Source organism: Salmo salar, chromosome 16 (assembly GCF_965601325.2).
Source record: "Salmo salar chromosome 16, fSalSal1, whole genome shotgun sequence".
In the NCBI taxonomy this organism is placed as follows: domain Eukaryota; kingdom Metazoa; phylum Chordata; class Actinopteri; order Salmoniformes; family Salmonidae; genus Salmo; species Salmo salar.
The window spans coordinates 71,261,022-71,279,132 of record NC_138306.1 but is presented as its reverse complement, the minus strand read 5'-3'; the positions used below and the strand labels follow the sequence as shown (position 1 = coordinate 71,279,132).

The 18,111-nt window shown below is 44.8% G+C and overlaps 1 protein-coding gene across 3 annotated transcripts in view; it reads left to right on the top strand.

Annotated features, from left to right (window-relative positions):
- The window catches only part of LOC106574411 (rho GTPase-activating protein 6), a 106,788-nt gene that overhangs the window by 32,471 nt on the left and 56,206 nt on the right, over positions 1-18,111 (top strand). The window lies entirely within an intron of this gene.

Here is an 18,111-nt window from a genome sequence, read left to right as displayed (position 1 = left end):
AACCTCAGTGTTTCCAATATTTCATGAACTGAAAATGTTCTCGTTTCCTACCATCAGCCCACAGTCTTCCCTCTTGCTAACTTCACATTCTATGATGCTTCTTATTAGAGAGAGAGAGAGAGAGAGAGAGAGAGAGAGAGAGAGAGAGAGAGAGAGAGAGAGTGGTGGATGGTAGTCTAATGATGCAAGGGTCAGAGAGGCAGAGTAGAGGACAGAGAGAAACACATACACACACACACACACACACACACACACACACACACACACACACACACACACACACACACACACACACACACACACACACACACACACACACACACACACACACACGCCTTGCACCTGTCAGAATGTGTTGCATGTTTGCTTAATCCCAGCATGCATTAGGGCTCATTCCAAAGTAACACATATGGAGATAACCCTTCAGAAACAGGTTTATTTACAAGTTTCTGGGATTTAAAAGATAGTGGGTTTCGTAATACATTATAGGAGCTCTGAGGCCCAATGACCCCGTGTTGCCACAATTCTGTTTTGATGTGGTTAAGTGGTTGACTCCATCAGGCACCACAGAGGTGGTAGATAAGGACTAATCAAATCTATGCTGTCGGTGATCACAGAAAATACCTGAACTAATGCAACTATAGCCTCTTTAGCAATTGTGAGTGGTGTCTTTTGTTTACGTAGTGGAGTCTTAACCAAATCGTAGAGTGACAAAGAACTCTTCTGCTTGTAAATCCTCATGGGTGGTAAGATCAGCATTGCGGGTTGCTGTCTTTCCCCTTGGAAATGATGTGGGGTAATTTCTCTCCGTGTGTGAGTAATCTACTGCCCACTGAGGCTGTTCGGTGGGTCGACTTCACTTTATGAGCCATGTTTTTTGCGGTGAAGACTCATAAAAGTGCAACCAAAGATTGAAAAACAATACCGTTTTCTTTGGCTTCTCTGGCCCACACTTTGGTCTCCCAACTGACATTTTTTCTTGAGGGGTATGAAATGTTGTGTGTATGAAAAGCCCATGCAAGTGTGTAGCCTCTCATTTGTGGTATCACTCACACACAGTTTACTTAGATAAACAACATGTCCGCTTCTCTCGCCCGCAATTAATTGGTCGTTCAACTTCAACTGGCTCTGGAGTTATGAATGTTATGTGGAGTGTAAGCAACACATTGCACATATCATATTGCAGAGTGCCTTGGTTTTCATTGTAACTATATAAGCAGACACCACCTAGCCTTAGACACAGCAACTTGAGTGCTGCTTCCTCGAGTGTGTAGGAGTGGTTTATGGTTGGCTGTTGGTAGTGAACTCTGGCATTCTGACGATGCAGTCCAAGGTTAATATCACTGCCGAAGGATCCCAAAGTTGGAGACAAAGCGTGGAAAGGAGGATTAGGTCCGCATAAGCTTTCCCCATCAGCCTTCCAATAAACAAATTCCATATTCCGTCATTCTGTCCACTGTGTATAAATATTCCAGATTCCAGTGTTATACTGGTTGAAGACATTGAGGATTTGAAGAGGAGAGAGAGCAGCACCATGCCTGTTGCCAAGGCGTAAACTTTGAATCTGTCTTGTAGGCAGCCATGTGGCTCTGCTCTGATAGGCTCTGCTAGGTTCTGCTTGGCTCTACTAGGTTCTGCTAGGTTCTGATAGGCTCTAATAGGTTGTGCTAGGCTCTGATAGGTTCTGCTAGGTTCTGCTAGGCTCTACTAGGTTCTGCTAGGTTCTGCTAGGCTCTGCTAGGCTCTGATAGGCTCTACTAGGTTCTGCTAGGTTCTACTAGGTTCTGCTAGGTTCTGCTAGGTTCTGCTAGGCTCTGCTAGGCTCTGATAGGTTGTGCTAGGCTCTGATAGGCTCTGCTCGCTTCGGAGTGATGCTAGCTCCTCCAGGTGTACTAGCGCCTGCGACCCAATACTCAGCCAAGACCCAACTCCTCACTGGGGTGGCAGGTAGCCTAGCGGTTTAGAGCGTTGGGCCAGTAACTGAAAGGTCCTTGAGTAAGACACTTTACCCTAATTGCTCTTTACCCTAAGGGCATCTGCTAAATGACATTTTTTTTTTTAAATGATCAGACCCCACCGGGTTGGTTTTCACCCGGTCACCCCTTTGTTCCGGACCATTCCCAGACGGGTGTTATTACACGGTTGTTATCTAATGTGTTTGGATTCCCTCCTACCCTAATGTTTTTCTCTTGTTGGGGTTTGACGATCCATGATGGATTCTCTCTTCCTCATTTGGCCGAACATCCACTGCCTGCTTCCTCCTTGACTAAAATGGTATGTGTTGATGTCATCTGGATGTCATCTGGTGGCTGGTTGTAGTGTCACGGCATTACACAGGATGGCACAGGGTCACACAGAGTGTTTCTTGGTAGTCTTAAACAGATCTACTTTATAACAAAAGTACACACCCCACACCATGGTTATGGCCTTAAAAAAAGAAGACACCTGAACCATGTCAGATATAGAGTTGAAATCTATTCAATTTTGAGTTTGCATCCCAATATTACATGTTATATACATCACAGAAGCCTGAAATATATCAACATTGTTTGACATAGAAACATAAATGTTTTTTGAATTTTTAATTAATTATGAAATTGTGAAAAATATGAATAACATTCCACCCATGATGCCACTAGAGGGCGCTTTGGTCATATGACTGCAGGAAAGCGCTACAGATATGGTACATTATGTGATGTAGCAACAGACCTATTGGCTACTATGTGCATGTTACTGACTCAGAGAGAGGAAGCAGACAGAAAATCCGACACAGTGACTACAGATCGGATTGTTTAATTGTTGATTCATTGAATGACTGATTACATACGTGCTGGTGTTGTCAGCTGACCTTCAAAAGACTTCTGTATCACAGTGGCTGGGCCTCTGTCTCTGTCCCCCTGTCCACACACTCTCTCTTGCCCTCCTGCCTCTCCCCCTAACCGAGGCATCACTGGCCAAAAGGAACCCGCATTCACCCTCTTCCCTATCCTGGAGACACTCAGAGAGCCTCGTCAGTCTGAGGGCCAAGTACCTGCCCAGACAGGCTCCAAATTCCTCTCATTGTTCTAATACTAAGTAGATGTTTCGTAACGGGGTCTGGCCCCCTTACCTGTTTCCCGCTCACCTTGTCCTTGTTGTTTCCTGAAGGCTGTTTGCTTTGCCCCAACCACAACCACTCCCTCTGCAAATAGGACTCAGGTGATCGACCGCACTAAGAAGGCTGTTTCAGGGCACCTGACTCCATGATTAAACACAGTCGGATCCTATGGCATCCAGGATGTTGCCCAGTTCCAACAGTGTTTGAGTAGATTTCTATTGATTCTGATTGAGTTAGAGCTGTTCTAGTTCTAACATTTCTATTTCTATCAAGCCTTTACTTTTTTTTCAGTTACCGGCGATTTCAGTGATTTCAGCCAGCATGGTCAAACTAATGATACAGTATAACATGTTGTATTGGACTCTGAGGAAACAGATTCAGTGTGTTGGATCTCTACTTACAGTTGTGTAATCTGACCAGAACCTCACATATAAATACAAGGAATAAGCTGTACTGTTTAATATCATTTTCCAAAAACATTTTAAGAGGCTTTTTTTTTATTTATCTCATGATTTAAGTTGTATTGCAGGATTAAAACCTCCATAACAGCCCAACAGGGGTCAAATGTTGGATGTTAATGTCACGTCCTGGCCAGTATAAGGGTTAATTGTTATTGTAGTTTGGTCAGGACGTGGCAGAGGGTATTTGTTTTATGTGGTTCAGGGTGGTGTGTTGGTAAGAGGGCGTTTGATTTAGTATTTCCGGGTTTTTGGTTTATGATCTATGTTTATGTAATTCTATGTTGAGTCTAGTGTGTCTGTTTCTATGTTTGGGTTCATTGGGGTTGGGACTCTCAATTGAATGCAGGTGTTGTCTATTTGCCTTTGATTGAGAGTCCCATATATGAGGGTGTGTTTGTCTGTTGTGGGAGATTGTTCTTGGATTGCTGTGTTGCCTTCAAGACTGTTATTTTGTTGTTCATGGTTTTGTTATTTTTGTATACGTGTTTGTTTGGTTATTCCTTCTTTTCCCGTAAATGAAGAGGATGAGTATACACATACCTGCTGCGTTTTGGTCCGCCATTTCTAACGACGAGAGTGACAGAATCTCCCACCAACTAAGGACCAAGCAGCAGAAGAAAAGGGACTTCGAGTTGGACTGGCGGGAGAGATGGACCTGGGAGGAAGTTCTGGACGGGGCTGGACCTTGACACCAGGCTGGGGATTATCGCCGCCCGCAGTGGGAAATTGAGGCAGAGAGGCGGAGGTACGAGGCCTTGGACGCGCTGAGGGAGAAGCACGAGAGGCACCCCTAAGAATTGTTTTTGGGGGGGCACACGGGTAGTTTGGCTAGGCCTAGGAAGAGTCGGAAGCCAGCTACCCGTGGTTATATGGAGGAGCGTATGAGGTGGAGAGCGCCATGTTTCGCTGAGGAGCGCACTATCTCACCCATACGCACGCACAGTCCGGTGCGCGTTATTTCAGCCCCTCGCAGGTGCCGTGCTAGAGCGGGCATCCAGCCTGGTAGGAGGATGCCTGCGCAGCGCATCTGGTCGCCGGTACGCCTCCGAGGACCAGGCTACCCAACTCCCGCTCTACGCACGGCTACCATCAGGCCCCTGCACAACCCAGTCCGCCCTGTACAAGCACCCCGCTCGTGCAGGGCTACTAGTTCCATCCATCCAGGACGGGTTGTGCAGGAGGTAAGATCAAGACCGCCTGTGCGCCTCCATAGCCCTGGGTTTCCAGCTCCTGTCTCTCGTGCGGACCCGGAAGTGCGTCAACCCAGTCCGACTCGTCCTGTTCCCGCACTAGCCTGGAGGTGCGTGTTCCCAATCTGGTACGCCCAGTACCAGCACCACGCACCAGGCTTCAAGTGCGTAAACCCAGCCTCGCCAGTCAACAGTCGCCAGAGCTGCCCGCCAGTCAACAGTCGCCAGAGCTGCCCGCCAGTCAACAGTCGCCAGAGCTGCCCGCCAGTCAACAGTCGCCAGTGCTGCCCCGAGCCGCCGGAGTGGCCAGTGCTGCCCCGAGCCGCCGGAGTGGCCAGTGCTGCCCCGAGCCGCCGGAGTGGCCAGTGCTGCCCCGAGCCGCCGGAGTGGCCAGTGCTGCCCCGAGCCGCCGGAGTGGCCAGAGCTGCCCCGAGCCGCCGGAGTGGCCAGACTGCCCCGAGCCGCCAGACTGCCCCGACTGCCTGGAACGGCCAGAACCGGAGCCACCTCCTGATATAGGTGGGTTGGGGAGGGGGGGTGTAGCACAGTGCCGTCGTTGACGGCAGCCACCCTCCCTTCCCTCCCTTTTAGTAGAGGGGAAATTTTGTTTTGTTTGGGGTTGTGGTTTTTGTTGTTTTTTTTGTTGTTTTTTAAGGTGCTTCCGGGGTTAGCACCTTTAAGGGGGGGGTACTGTCACGTCCTGGCCAGTATAAGGGTTAATTGTTATTGTAGTTTGGTCAGGACGTGGCAGAGTGTATTTGTTTTATGTGGTTCAGGGTGGTGTGTTGGTAAGAGGGAGTTTGATTTAGTATTTCCGGGTTTTTGGTTTATGATCTATGTTTATGTAATTCTATGTTGAGTCTAGTGTGTCTGTTTCTATGTTTGGGTTCATTGGGGTTGGGACTCTCAATTGAAGGCAGGTGTTGTCTATTTGCCTTTGATTGAGAGTCCCATATATGAGGGTGTGTTTGTGTTTGTCTGTTGTGGGAGATTGTTCTTGGATTGCTGTGTTGCCTTCAAGACTGTTATTTTGGCGTTCATCGTTTTGTTATTTTTGTATACGTGTTTGTTTGGTTTTTCCTTATTTTCCCGTAAATAAAGAGGATGAGTATACACATACCTGCTGCGTTTTGGTCCGCCATTTCTAACGACGAGAGTGACAGTTAAAATCGGATGCAGTTATTTTGTTCCGGTGCCCATTTAGCCTGGGACTGGAAAATCCTGTGGTGTTACAGAGGTCACAGGGTCAAAAGGTGAGACAGGGGTCAGCACATCTCTGTCATCTGATTAACTTTTCTGATATGTCTCTTTGTGTACGGTCAAAGGTCATGGAGCTCACTGAACTGCAGCCAAGGCAATGTTCAGGATCGGGGGAGTGTGGCTAGGCTAACTCAACCAGCCAGGGGAGAGGAACATTCAAAGTTAAAGCTTATGCACCTACATTGAGAAACTTAGATGATGCATGGAAAATAGTGGGATATGCTTCCGATGGAAATAGTGTCCAAGTGAACTCTGGAAGATTCCCTGCTTCCCTGTAAATTCCCCTTAATGATGTAGATGTAAAAAGCTTTTTATATAATTTTCCCTGATCAAAAACCTGGAACTCCTTGACAAATTCATGTTCTTTGCTTACATGGAGCCAATTTCCTGCAGCGCCCAAGACAGAGATTGAATGGATAGAAAGGACATTCCCACTTGATTTCACATGGACACTTGAATGCTCAGAAGAGTTATAGTTGCAAAGAGCGAATGAACATTGCACTTTATTGTAGACTGTAAAGTGAGTGTAATGGTTCTACATTCAATTTCTATTCCTGGAAACCGAAGCACTGCCAATCTAGATGATGAAGAGCACATATTCTACCATATAAGGAGAATTCTGCAGACTACTTATTCACAGAAGGTTACAGGCCTAAGAGGGCTTGTGGTGGTTTTATGTGTAAACGTGTGTCTATGCTTGAGTGCTTGTGTGAGTGAATGTGTGTGTGTGTTGTGGCATTCACAGGTCTGTGTATGGGTGGCCATAGTTAATTAAAGCCCAGTGTGGGACCTCTTAGCTCATGCTGATGTGGCCGGTGACACTTTGCTTCTTGAAAGTCCAATATCTTGAAAATGTGACAGCTGACATGCAAAACATTTCGGGACTGTATTAGCAGTGGACTAATGAAAAAAAACACACCAAAAAGATCGTTTCCATGCTGAGGTGAGGAATGTCAGGCCGACAAGGGTGTCTACGCATACAACACATACAACACACACACACACACACACACACACACACACACACACACACACACACACACACACACACACACACACACACACACACACACACACACACACACAGCCCAGTGTGTGACCTCATCATACACTGAGGCCGAACGAGGTTTAAGCATCACTGATTAGTGAATTTTCAACGACACTGAAATCCCACTCAATATATTATATTTACCACATCAAAGGTCTGACATCAGGATGACATTCCTCATCATTACAGCTGAACGACTACACCTTTCACTTTCAACTGGTTGTGGTAAACACTGTATGTGGCTGAAACAAAAGCAGAACGTGCTCGTCTCCCCCACTCTCCTGGCATGTTTTCTGGTCGTGTCTTGTGACTGTGAGCTGATAGCTCCTCTCTCCATCAGAGGATTCCAACAGGAAGGGTCAGAGGTGCATGGCACAGACGAAACGCCAACGGGATGAACGGGAGACCGAACAACCATCCATCAGAAGTTATGTGGGGCTCGAGGGCTGTCTCCTCTGCCTTCAGACTCTCTTCTATCTTATCTCCAGCATGTGGACATTTATCTTGTGTTATGATAGCCTCGTGTGGTTAGACTGAGCGACTCTCTCTCAATGGACTGAGCGAGCAAGCTCCTTTAGGAAGTGAAAGTTGTTTGTCACTTATTCCATGTTTTGAGTTCAAGAGGAAGGAGATGTCAGTGGCTAAGTCGAAGCACTGTTCTATGGGTGATGCCGTGATGGACCTTTCCCTTTTGCTAGTAACGTCACAACATCAACCAAGGCCTCCTCGTTAGTATATATCCCATGTCTAGAGATAGCTGTATATTCCCAATGAGACCCCCCCCCCCCTCCCCCCCAGACGCAACGTAGAAATGTCGAAGAGCTTCCCACTTTGCTTCACAGGGTTCCTGTGATGTCAGAGAATGAAAGAGAGAGCGAGAACAAAACGATAGTGTGTTCCTTCTTTTTGAGTCTCAGGTCTGTGAAAAGGCAGCAAGGCTACTCCCCACCCTCTCTCTTAGACCCTCAGGAGGATAGAGCCCAGTTTGACTTAGAGGGTCCTTGTCTAAGAAAACATTCAGTGAAGACCGTTAACTACTTGGGGCTATGTGGGACGCTAGCGTGCCACCCGTGGTGCACCCTATCAACAGCAGGTGCATTTCAAGAGCGGTAAATTTGAAACCAAATAAATGTCAAAATTCAAATTTTTCAAACATACAACTATCTTACACCCTTTGAAAGATAAACATCTCCTTAATCTAACCACGTTGTCCGATTTCAAAAAGGTTTTACGGCGAAAGCATAAAGTTAGATTATGTTAGGAGAGTACATTGACAATAGCTGTGTGTAATGTTTTGTCAATTCAAAGACAGGGTCACCAAAACCATAAAACCAGCTAAAATAATGCACTAACCTTTTACAATCTCCATCAGATGACACTCCTAGGACATTATGTTAGACAATGCATGCATTTTTAGTTCTATCAAGTTCATATTTATATCCAAAAACAGCGTTTTACTATGGCATTGATGTTGAGAAAATCGTTTCCCTCGAATAACCGGCAGTCAAGTCAGCACCACAAATTAAATAATTAAAATTAGAAAACATTGGTAAAATATTATATTGTCATTTAAAGAATTATAGATTTACATCTCTTGAACGCAATCAACTTGCCAGATTTAAAAATAACCTTACTGGGAAATCACACTTTGCAATAATCTGAGCACTGCGCCCAGAAAAATATGCTTTGCTATACAGACAAACGGCCATGTTGGAGAGATCTAAAATCGAAAATACTATGTAAATAATCCATTACCTTTGATTCTCTTCATCAGATGTCACTTCCCGGAATCCCAGGTCCATAACGAATGTAGTTTTGTTCAAAAAAGCTCATCATTTATATCCAAAAAGATCCGTGTTGTTAGCACATGATCTAAGCCAGCCGGACTTCTCGTCATGAACGAGGGGAAAAAATATATTTACGTTCGTTCAAACATGTCAAACGTTGTATAGCATAAATCATTAGTGCCTTTTTTAACCAGAACATGAATAATATTCAAGGTGGATGAATGCATTCTCTTTTATAACGTATTGGAACGAGGGTACCCAACATGAACTCACGCGCCAGGGTCTAATCGGCCATCACCGTTCCATGGCTCTTGTTCGGTCAGATCTCACAGTAAAAGACTCAAAACACTTTGTAAAGGCTGGTGACATCTAGTGGAAGCAATAGGAAGTGCCAAATCATTAATCAACCCCTGTGTGTTTCAATGGCATAGGCTTAAAGGTAATTCAACACATCAGGTATCCACTTCCTGTCAGAAAATGTCTCAGGGTTTTGCCTGCCAAATGAGTTCTGTTATACTCACAGACACCATTCAAACAGTTTTAGAAACTTTAGGGTGTTTTCTATCCATATATAATAAGTATATGCATATTCTAGTTACTGGGTAGGATTAGTAACCAGATTAAATCGGGTACGTTTTTTTATCCAGCCGTGAAAATACTGCCCCCTAGCCCCAACAGGTTAAGGTCCAGCACTTTATCTCTTCCCTTGCCAAGGCCTACAGAGTATAAAAGGCTGGGTGGTTCTGCTGACAGCCAGCAGATAGCTGGATTAATGGCCAGACCTCTGGCTTTCCAAGAGGAATCAATTTTAATTGTGGTAAATAAGTCCAAAAAGAGGGTGAAATCATATCAGAAAACTAGCTAAGTAAGTATACAGATACATGGTGTGATTAAGAAACTCAAAAATATCCGACTAAATTGTACTTTTAGAAAGGGTGGACCCAAATGGATTCACCAAAAAAATTGTCAACAGGGATTGTAATTTATACAGCTGAAGTGCTCTCTAATTGTCAGAGCTTAGGCTGTATTATGGCCTGTCGATTATTCACTGAGGAACGGGTCTCTCCAGGATTTGTGTAGTTATGAAATTACACTTTTAGTGGAAGAGTCTTTCTAATAGGTAGTTTGGGAGTCATTTGTCACTTTGAGGGACGTTGAGGAGGAAGTTGTGAGGGCAGGAGAACAGAATTAAGTCATTGTCTTATAAACACACCAATATATCACTATCTGAGGAACTATTGTGTGTGTGTGTGTGTGCATGTGTGGAAGGAAAGCAGTGCATGTGTAGACTTTATTTATTTATTTATTTTATTTCACCTTTATTTAACCAGGTAGGCAAGTTGAGAACAAGTTCTCATTTACAATTGCGACCTGACCTAGATAAAGCAAAGCAGTTTGACACATACAACAACACAGAGTTACACATGGAGTAAAACAAACCTACAGTCAATAATATAGTAGAAAAATAAGTCTATATACAAAGTGAGCAAATGAGGTGAGATAAGGGAGGTAAAGGTAAAAAAGGCCATGGTGGCGAAGTAAATACAATAAAGCAAGTAAAACACTGGAATGGTAGATTTGCAGTGGAAGAAAGTGCAAAGTAGAAATAGAAATAATGGGGTGCAAAGGAGCAAAATAAATAAATACAGTAGGGGGTGAGGTAGTTGTTTGGGCTAAATTATAGATGGGCTATGTACAGGTGCAGTAATCTGTGAGCTGCTCTGACAGCTGGTGCTTAAAGCTAGTGAGGGAGTTAAGTGTTTCCAGTTTTAGAGATTTTTGTAGTTCGTTCCAGTCATTGGCAGCAGAGAACTGGAAGGAGAGGCGGCCGAAGGAGGAATTGGCTTTGGGGGTGACAAGGGAGATATACCTGCTGGAGCGCGTGCTACAGGTGGGTGCTGCTACGGTGACCAGCGAGCTGAGATAAGGGGGAACTTTACCTAGCAGGGTCTTGTAGATGACCTGGAGCCAGTGGGTTTGGCGACGAGTATGAAGCGAGGGCCAGCCAACGAGAGAGTACAGGTCGCAGTGGTGGGTAGTATATGGGGCTTTGGTGACAAAACGGATGGCACTGTGATAGACTGCATCCAATTTATTGAATAGGGTATTGGAAGCTATTTTCTAAATGATGTCGCCGAAGTCGAGGATCGGTAGGATGGTCAGTTTTACGAGGGTATGTTTGGCAGCATGAGTGAAAGATGCTTTGTTGCGAAATAGGAAGACAATTCTAGATTTAACTTTGGATTGGAGATGTTTGATGTGAGTCTGGAAGGAGAGTTTCCAGTCTAACCAGACAGCTAGGTATTTGTAGTTGTCCACATATTCTAAGTCAGAATAGTCCAGAGTAGTGATGCTGGACAGGCGGGCAGGTGCAGGCAGCGATCAGATGAAGAGCATGCATTTAGTTTTACTTGTATTTAAGAGCAGTTGGAGGCCACGGAAGGAGAGTTGTATGGCATTGAAGCTCGTCTGGAGGGTAGTTAACACAGTGCCCAAAGAAGGGCCAGAAGTATACAAAATGGTGTCATCTGCGTAGAGGTGGATCAGAGACTCACCAGCAGCAAGAGCGACATCATTGATGAAAACAGAGAAAAGAGTCGCCCAAGAATTGAACCCTGTGGCACCCCCATAGAGACGGCCAGAGGCCCGGACAACAGGCCCTCCGATTTGACACACTGAACTCTATCAGAGAAGTAGTTGGTGAACCAGGCGAGGCAATCATTTGAGAAACCAAGGCTATTGAGTCTGCCGATGAGGATGTGGTGATTGACAGAGTCGTTTCTTATCGATGGCGGTTAAGATATCGTTTAGGACCTTGAGCGTGGCTGAGGTGCACCCATGACCAGCTCTGAAACCAGATTGCATAGCGGAGAAGGTGCGGTGGGATTCAAAATGGTCGGTAATCTGTTTGTTGACTTGGCTTTTGAAGACTTTAGAAAGGCAGGGTAGGATAGATATAGGTCTGTAGCAGTTTGGGTCAAGAGGGTCCCCCCCATTGAAGAGGGGGATGACCACAGCTGCTTTCCAATCTTTGGGAATCTCAGACGACACGAAAGAGAGGTTGAACAGGCTAGTAATAGGGGTTGCAACAATTTCGGCAGATAATTTTAGAAAGAAAGGGTCCAGATTGTCTAGCCCGGCTGATTTGTAGGGGTCCAGATTTTGCAGCTCTTTCAGAACATCAGCTGACTGGATTTGGGAGAAGGAGAAATGGGGAAGGCTTGGGCGAGTTGCTGTGGGGGGTGCAGTGCTGTTGACCGGGGTAGGGGTAGCCAGGTGGAAAGCATGGCCAGCCGTAGAAAAATGCTTATTGAAATTCTCAATTATAGTGGATTTATTGGTGGTGACAGTTTCCTATCCTCAGTGCAGTGGGCAGCTGGGAGGAGGTGCTGTTATTCTCCAAGGACTTTACAGTGTCCCAGAACTTTTTTGAGTTTTGTTGCAGGAAGTAAATTTCTACTTGAAAAAGCTAGCCTTTGCTTTTCTAACTGCCTGTGTATATTGGTTTCTAACTTCCCTGAAAAGTTGCATATCACGGGGGCTGTTCGATGCTAATGCAGAACGCCACAGGATGTTTTTGTGTTGGTTAAGGGCAGCCAGGTCTGGAGAGAACCAAGGGCTATATCTGTTCCTGGTTCTACATTTCTTGAATGGGGCATGCTTATTTAAGATGGTGCGGAAGGCTTTTTTTAAAAAAATAACCATGAATCCTCTACTGAAGGTATTGAGGTCAATATCCTTCCAGGATACCCTGGCCAGGTCGATTAGAAAGGCCTGCTCGCTGAAGTGTTTCAGGGAGCATTTGACAGTGATGAGTGGAGGTCGTTTGACCGCTGACCCATTACGGATGCAGGCAATGAGGCAGTGATCGCTGAGATCTTGGTTGAAAACAGCAGAGGTGTATTTAGAGGGCAAGTTGGTCAGGATGATATCTATGAGGGTGTCCGTGTTTACGGCTTTGGGGTGGTACCTGGTAGGTTCATTGATAATTTGTGTAAGGGCATCAAGCTTAGATTGTAGGGTGGCTGGGGTGTTAAGCATGTCCCAATTTAGGTCACCTAGCAGCACGAGCTCTGAAGATAGATGGGGGGCAATCAGTTCACATATGGTGTCCAGAGCACAGCTGGGGGCAGAGGGTGGTCTATAGCAGGCAGCAACGGTGAGAGACTTGTTTTTAGAGAGGTGGATTTTTAAAAGTAGAAGTTCAAATTGTTTGGGTACAGACCTGGATAGTAGGACAGAACTCTGCAGGCTATCTCTGCAGTAGATTGAACACTGCCCCATTTGGCCGTTCTATCTTGTCTGAAAATGTTGTAGTTAGGTATGGAGATTTCAGAGTTTTTGGTGGTCTTCCTAAGCCAGGATTCAGACACGGCTAGGACATCCGGGTTGGCTGAGTGTGCTAAAGCAGTGAATAAAACAAACTTAGGGAGGAGGCTTCTAATGTTAACGTGCATGAAACCAAGGCTTTACGGTTACAGAAGGCATCAAAAGAGAGCGCCTGGGGAATAGGAGTGGAGCTAGGCACTGCAGGGCCTGGATTAACCTCTACATCGCCAGAGGAAGAGAGGAGGAGTAGGATAAGGGTACGGCTAAAAGCTATGAGAATTGGTCGTCTAGGACGTCCGGAACAGAGAGTAAAAAGGAGAAGGTTTCTGGGGACGATAAAATAGCTTCAAGGTATAATGTACAGACAAAGGTATGGTAGGATGTGAATACAGTGGAGGTAAACCTAGGCATTGAGTGATGATGAGAGAGATATTGTCTCTAGAAACATCATTGAAACCAGGTGATGTCATCGCATGTGTGGGTGGTGGAACTGAGAGGTTGGATAAGGTATAATGAGCAGGGCTAGAGGCTCTACAGTGAAATAAACCAATAAACACTAACCAGAACAGACTTGACAGCCTACCAGTGTTAGACTATGTTTATAGTGGAGCGGTACCGTGCAGTATGCTAATAAAAAATGCCTCATTAACACTCATCAACAAGAATTCAAACTGTTGAACGACATTCATCATCATGAACAAATAAATTGACTGGATAGAACACTGACTACACCCCACAGTTCAAATGCCCATAGAAACACTCGGCTAAAAGGGAAAGTTGTCCACAACACTGGACTCCGAAGAGGTCAGCTGAAGGTTGCAGTGCTGGAGGGAGGAGGTAGAGCCGGGCAACTCGGCACAATCATTTGCCAGGAAAATCAATAAAGCACCAGCCTCTCACTCCGTGACCGAACCGACCTAACTGATATGCAGTGCCCTGGTGCTGGAAAGCTGGGCACTGGGTGGCTTTTCTGTGTTGAAGGTGTTTAAAAGCCAAGGACTCTTTCGCTCGCTCGCATGCACACATGCACACACGCACACACACACACACACAAACACACACACACACACACACACACACACACACACACACCACACACACACACACACAGACACACACGCATACCTGCCGGAAGTGACACTTGTCTCACACTTCCTGAGCTGAGAGAAATTAGCAGCAATGACTGTGGCAGCTTGTGACATTGCGAGTCATTGTTAAATCAAATCCAACTGGTAAATCATACTGTGGTTGTGTTATTGTTCACAAAACAACTCAACTGCGGTAGAGATAAGGACATAATTGTCTTTCAGCAAATTCAACATACAAGCCACACACAGAGGCCTGCATACATTTGCATGCACGGATGCACACGCACACAGATGCGTACACAGATGCGCGTGCGCACACACACACACACACACACACACACACACACACACACAGTCTAACAAAAAAATAAACAAACTTTGAAAAGCTTTTCTCTGAGGTGGAAGAAAGTGATGGTGACCTTTTGTGCCACGGTCAGATATCATCCAGGTCATACCGGGGCCAGGCATTCTCATTCAGCCATGGAGTTCTCTTTGTCCAAGAGAAAGTTCTGTAAGAATTCCTTTCCTATTGGTCATATCACCTACTGAGTGTACAGTTGGCAGGGTTCAAAGACAAACATTTCCTATACATAGGCATTCATAACACAGTTCATGACAAAGTGGTGATGTATCAACAGCAACCCGCTGAGCACAGCCGTCAATTCAAGGTCTATTCCACATTGGTTCAACGTAATTGAATTGAAACGACGTGGACACAGCATTGACTTAACCAGTGTGTGCCCAGTGTGAAGTATCTGAGGTGGTTTTCAAGTGACACAATGGAGGACACCATTTGAGTTGTTCCATTCTATAGATCAGGGGTTCTTAAACGTTTTCATCTCGAGACCCAAATGCGTAGTTGACCGTCCTCCCGTGACCCAAATCCTCCTCCAACAACCCAAATTAAGAAGAAATAGTGTGTGATGTATTTTCAGAACCCGCGACCCACCTCTCACATGCCCACGGCCCACTTTGGGTCCCGACCCATAGTTTAAAGAAACCTTAATGTATGTTGAATGAATAATGGCCCGTCGAAAGTTGACAGGAGAATTACAGGACAGGATAAATGTACTGTGATAACCTCTCCATCGGGACATCTGAGAAACGACTTTACAGGCCCTTGCGTAACCGTTCTGGTTATGAATCGTTTTCATTTTCAGCCTGCTTAAGTCAGCACAGCCATAACACTCTGTAACCATCAATCACATTCTCATGAACATCTGATGGCTTCTTAGAGTCTTAGCGCGTAGCGAGTGTAAACGGTGCCATGTGTCTCGTAAAGGGGCATTTCCTGGTGCTCGGCCTTCCCCCTGTCACCAAAGCTTTAAACCAGCCCAGTGGAACCAAGCAGTGTTGTAATCCCTTTTTTTTTAACAGGGCCTGTCAAAGTGAGGACTAGGTAGCGGATGGAATGCAGTTTGGCTTGGGGCTCGTTGACAGTGGGCTAGTTCGAGCGTTGTTTAAGCGTTGTTAGAGAGTGGCCCATGCCATTTAGCTAAAGAAGCTCTCGTAAGAGCCAGAGCTGCCGTGACATCACGTTAACAGGCCACAAGGGCCACAGATTTAGTCTCCCCATGCTAGAGGGATGTTGCGAGTGGTTCGCAGGAAGTGTGAAATGTCACAGCGAGTGTAGCACGTCTGGAGGTCCCCGGTGTGTTTTGTTACCCGGCGAACAAACACTGGTTTCCTGAAAAAAAGAGAGGAGATAGGGAAGGAAGAGAGGAAAGAGAACGAAGAGGAGAGGAGAGAGGGAAGGAAGAGAGCAAAGGGAACGAAGAGGAGAGGAGAGAGGGAAGGAAGAGAGGAAAGGGAACGAAGAGGAGAGGAGAGAGGGAAGGAAGAGAGGAAAGGGAACGAAGAGGAGAGGAGAGAGGGAAGGAAGAGAGGAAACGGAACGAAGAGAAGAGGAGAGAGGGAAGGAAGAGAGGAAAGGGAACGAAGAGGAGAGGAGAGAGGGAAATAAAACGTTTCACTTCTCTGGCCCCCACAGAAAACCTCCAGTCTTGACGGTGGAACATTGTGAAATATTGTGTTGTTGTTTTTCTCTAGTTCTTGGTCCTAAGAAAACCACCTTAGCAACCAAAGTTTCTCCGAAACCAACTAGTGGATCATGTGGCTCAATATGGTCGTTCAGCTTGATTGCTCCTGATTGATTCGCTATTTATTTCCAGACGTCCCGACTGAGGAGGATGATTGAGTGGCACATTATTTCTTGGGGAATGGGTTATGTAGTGATATGTTCTCATGCCGTGGGTATGGCAGAGTGTTCTCTCGGAGCATTCTGTGCGAAACCAATGCCCAGTGGGCTAGTTAGCAAACACGCTGCCTCCTAGACAGACAAAGCAGCTGAGAGGGGGAAAGAGCACTAGCGGTTCTGGAGGGGGGGGGGGGGGGGGGTAGTGCCCCTGTGACAACAATTTGGGACCCCCTTGTGGCCCCCCTAAATGTGGAGTATGAAATATTTTTACATAACAAATTTTTGCTATCGTTCTTTTTTTACATCCGTTATTAGACAGTGGCAACGATGATGATTATGAACATGGTCTTTTGCCTGCTAATGCCTGCAATGCAGTGAAGAAAACGATATGACAACAATAACGTCTAATGTAACTGGCCCCTCTAACAGTACAACTGGTCCCAGATTGGCCCCCCCAGTTGAAATGGTCTAGAACCACCACTGGGAAAGAGACCAGAAGGTGCTGACTACTGAAGCTAACTTCTGCAGTTAAGAGTTCCTAGAGTTATTGACACACATTGGAAGGCCGTACTTATAACATGCCTCAGCTATACTGCCATTACCACCTCTGGTTTGGGCATAGTCTATAACTCACAGCACTATAATTAACTAAGTTGGACAAAGGTAATTTCATTCAAGATCAGCCACTCCCTTTTCACCTAACCAAAACCTCATGTATTGCCTCGGGTCAACATGTTTGATCACCCTGGTAGCTTTGACAACAAAGGACAATTGCAAACTAATGGAGTACATCCTCTGTTGTAAACACAGAACAATGGTGCCATTGTGGCCTGCACAGTAAATTTATCAGAGTAATTTTTACTCAAATTGAATACAATTATACTCTACAAAAGATAACATTTGGTCCCAGTCTAAATAGAGTAAAAATTACTCTTGTTACAGAGTTCAATTTTCAAAGTTATTTCTACTGTATTCAGTGTTTATATTTAACTCTACAAACTGTAATTTACTCCATTTAGCTTAACATGGAAACAACTCTACTGCCAATTCACTCAATATAGAATTGAATATTATCTGTGGAAAGTGTCATTTCTTACTCAAATTGAATACATTTTTACTCAACAAAGATAACGTTTGGTCCTAGTCTAAATAGAGTGAAAATTACTCTTGTTGCAGTTTATTTTTTTTTGTTATTTCTACTCTATTCAGTCTTTATATAACTCTACAAACTGTAATTTACTCTATTTTGCTTAAAATGAAAACTCTGCCAGTTCACTCAATATAGAATTTAATATTATCAGCCAAGATTGGCATTTGTACAACTAAACTTAACGTCAATAAATCAGAAGTCAGTATTTAACAAAGCACTTTATTGTTAATTGTAAGACATTTGCAATACATACATCAAAATACTGATGATAATAAAATAAAATTGTGGACTGAAATGAAATGTTGGCCGCTGTTCACTTTAATACATGTACATAAAAAAGCTCAATATTGCAATTCAATACATCTAACAATGACATGGAGGATTTTGTGAAACTGGCATCTCACATATCAAAAACACTGATGATAAAATACAATTGTGGCCTCTGTAAAATGACATTTTGGCATCTGTCCCCCCTTTATTAAAAGTAAATAAAAAAGGCAATAT